Raw genomic sequence first — 3,904 nt, 5'->3', positions numbered from 1 at the left:
CATTATAGGACACTTGGGATTGTTTAAAACTTATGATGCCATTAAAAAGAGCTTCCATTGTGGAAAGGCCTTTGGATTGATGTGAAGGAGTATGTTGCCAAATGTATGCCTTGTCAACTTAATAAGGATCCCACACAAAAGCCTAGTGGTTTGCTGAAGCCTTTACCCATTCCAGAGGGTAAATGGACTCATATAGCAATGGATTTTATCACAGGTCTTTCTACCAAATGTGAATGAATGGATGAGATGTGAGGTCATGTGAAGCAGGATGTAAATGAATGATATGGGATGTGACTGAATGGATGAGATATGATGTGAGTCAGATAGATGGGAATGAATGGATGGATGTGAAGTGAATAGAGGTGGATGAGAAGTGAGGTAAATAAATGTGATGTGATGTGATGTGAATCAGATAAATGTGAATGAATGGATGAGATGTGATGTCATGTGAAGCAGGATGTAAATGAATGATATGGGATGTGAGTGAATGTATGTGATGATAACGGATATTGATGTGTATGTGAAAGAATGGTGATGGATGTGTATGTGAAGAATGATGTGAATGTGTATGTGAAGAATGTGATGTGAATGTGTATGTGAAAGATTGGATGTGGATGTATGTGAAGGAATGGATATAGATGTGTATGTGAAAGAATGTGATGTGATGTAAAGAGATGTGATGTGACATGAATATATGTGGATGTGAAGTGATAGATATGAACGTATGGATAGATGTGAGTAGTCGTACATGTGAACGATTAGATGGATGTGGATGAATGAGATGAGATATATATGAATGAGATATGACGTGGATAAAAGTGATGTGATATAATGGTGATGAGAATGAATGTGATGGATATGAATGAATGTGAACGTGATGGATATGAATGAATGTGATGTGATGGAATGTGAATCGAGATAGATGTGAATGAATGAGATGTGAGGTAAAATGAATGAGATGTGATGTGAGTGAATGTGATGTGGTTTGAATGGATGAGATGTGAATGAATGTGATGTGATGAGATATGGATATGGAAAGATGCAAGTGGATGAGATCTGATGCGGATAAATGAGAAAAGATGTGATGAGATGGAAAATGATGTGATGAGAATGGGAATACATATGAAATAAATGAGGATTGATGTGGAACAATATGGAAAGACGAGAGTTCGTTATAGAAACTGTATTTATGAAATAAATGAGGATTGATGTGGAACAACATGGAAAGATGAGAGTTCGTTATAGAAACTGTATTTATGACCTATTTTTAAATGACTGTTTTATGTCAAGAATGTTGGGGAAGCATTTTGACCGTCTTGTGAATGAGGTCGGGAGACCTAACTGTTAAAGTTGCAACAGCTGACGGAGAGTCAATGGAGGACTTCTCGCATAGCAAGGTTGGCCGAGGTCTTAACCAGCCTCGGTTTGATTAAAATGGTGAGCTTCCGGTACGGTGGATGAGGGACCAAGGAAGCAGCCTATGAGTGAAGTGCTAGGTCACCTGCGAAGGATCCTAGAGGGTGCTGACCATACGGTGCTCGGGCTCTGGGTCACCGACGATCCCCACACGTGAGTCGAGGAAGATATTGGAACAAGGAGTAAGAGTTGTTTTCTGAATTCAGCCATGGATCAGGTTGATTGACCTTGCAGGTCCTCAACGGATGAGTCCATGGCTCTTTTATATGGATCCGTTGGTTGAGCTTGATGATTTTCAACAGAGACTCCATTTTGATTGTGAATATATTGCCGAGTACTATGAGCTAGGAACCATCGAAAAGGCCCCTGAGTGGACAGGTGGTGAGCGTTCTGGTTGCCAATGATGCCATAGGTACATCGATGAAGGAGCGATTGGAAATAAGGATTCAACCGGAGATTTTGAGGATTATGATCAGTGACACTATGATTTCATTAAATGATTATTTTAAAACAGCTGAATCATTTCATTAAATGATTGTTTCACAGCTGAATCTGTGAAAAAAGCAATTTCATATTGGGTGTGTAAGTGGTGTGACTAGTTTTAAGTTTGCATGAATATCCGGCTAGGGGACCTGGGAACTCTTTTCCCTGGTACCCGAGACAAAACCTAACCAAATTCCTAATTGGATCCTATCACTACAGTGGTTCGGTGGTTGGCTAACTCACGGGACTGGATGAGGTTAGGTTGGACTGATGGATCCCAAAAATGAGACTCAATTTTGTTATGGTACGATAGATAAAGTAAATCCCGGATAAAAATTGTTCTATGAAAAAGAATCAACGGCTTGTTGAGATATCAAGCTCATCTAGTGAGGCGGTGGACATTGATGACCCGCTTGGGGGATAGGTCCACACTTACACCACTGGCATGGTTGGTGAGATCATGGGTGATATGCGGCCAGTGGGATGACAGGCTATGTGACAGCCATTCTAGAGACTGGCATAGTTATAGCGCCAGCTCATTTAGTTAGGTTCACACTATAGAGAACCCTAGTATGTATTTGGTTGTGTACTCATATCTTTGTATATGGTGTGTTGAGTGTTGTGTGAAGAAGAAGAAGATTTTCAGCCTCTCACCTTGTATGTTCTCTTTTAGGGTTTTGTGAGTGTGTGTGTGCTTGCAAGAGCTCAAGCTCTCTTCTCCCCTGCATCTTTTCATGGTATCAGAGCCTGGTTCATGCTAAGGGTTGAGTTGCAAGCAAGAGAAGCAGAGGAAGCGGTACAAGGGTAAGAGCTTCATTTACTCTTCCCTATTTTGTGTTGGCAACTACACCCTTGTCGGGAGCTCTACGAGAGGCACCAGCAAATGATCTCTGATTGAGGAGCTTTCTTCGTGAGAGTAAAGCTATAGGACAACTATACTATCCTTTCGGACAATATTTTTTGTACTGAAAACACGTTTCGGGCGCGTTAGGACCTCCATTTTTTGAAAAGCAGGCGATTTCGAGCACTGCTGGTAAGTCATCGATTCTCTGTGCAGAACTCTGTTTTAAGAACTGCAGGAAGACAGATTGGTTGTGCAGACATTGTGTGTGCTGCAAGGAGGTCAATAGTTCCATTGGGTGTATGTATGCACATTGAGGTCACTGGTTGTGACATTGGAGTGTAGTACAGTACCGCTGCAGAAAATACAACAGTTTGTGCAAGACAAACCAGAGTGCTGTTTTTGGCAAATTTGTGTGTCTAGCAAGATGTACTCTGGAGAAAAAGAGTATGTCTGTGAATGACCATGCATTGAAGATCAAGGGTATTGTGGAATCCCTTGCATCTATTGGTGTTTCAGTAGATGATGATAAGGTGGAAGTCTGTCTACCTGGTCTCGGGCCACAATATAAGGCGTTCAAGACGTCTATTTAAACTCGGGAAAACATTCCCAATTTCACAGATTTGGTGTCTATGTTGATTATAGAAGAGAAGAGCTTGGGTGAAGACCAACAGTCTTCACAAAACAAAAATAGTTGAGAGCAACAGGCCTTCTACACAAGTTCAGGAAGAGGACGAGGTAGACGAGGCCGTGGACGCGGCCAAGGAGGTGGCAGAATAGGTAATCAGAATTATGGCCCAGCCGAGCAGCAACAACAACAACAGTCCAACAATAAGAGGCAGGTGGAAGAGGCCAATTCAGAGGTAGGGGGAGTCAAAGAGGTCATGGAAATTGGCAAAGGCATTATAATAATACACATGCAAGTAGATTGTTATAAGAAGTAGGCTGACATGCAAAATGGGAAATTGTAGCAAAACAACTATGCATCCTCGAACAATGAGGATAATGAAAGGTTGTTTGTTATGCAGCATGTCGTTAATGCCATGTCTGAAAATGTTGAAGCAGCACATAAAGATGATGTATGGTACGTTGATTCAGGTGCTTCGAACCACATGACAAGTCATGGGGAGTGGTTCAAGGAGATGAAAAACCTTGAAAGACCAG

The sequence above is a fragment of the Cibotium barometz genome, chromosome 39 (assembly GCF_041138505.1).
Source record: "Cibotium barometz isolate CiBa-2024 chromosome 39, ASM4113850v1, whole genome shotgun sequence".
NCBI classification, from domain to species: Eukaryota; Viridiplantae; Streptophyta; class Polypodiopsida; order Cyatheales; family Cibotiaceae; genus Cibotium; species Cibotium barometz.
Note: the sequence above shows the minus strand (reverse complement) of the source record.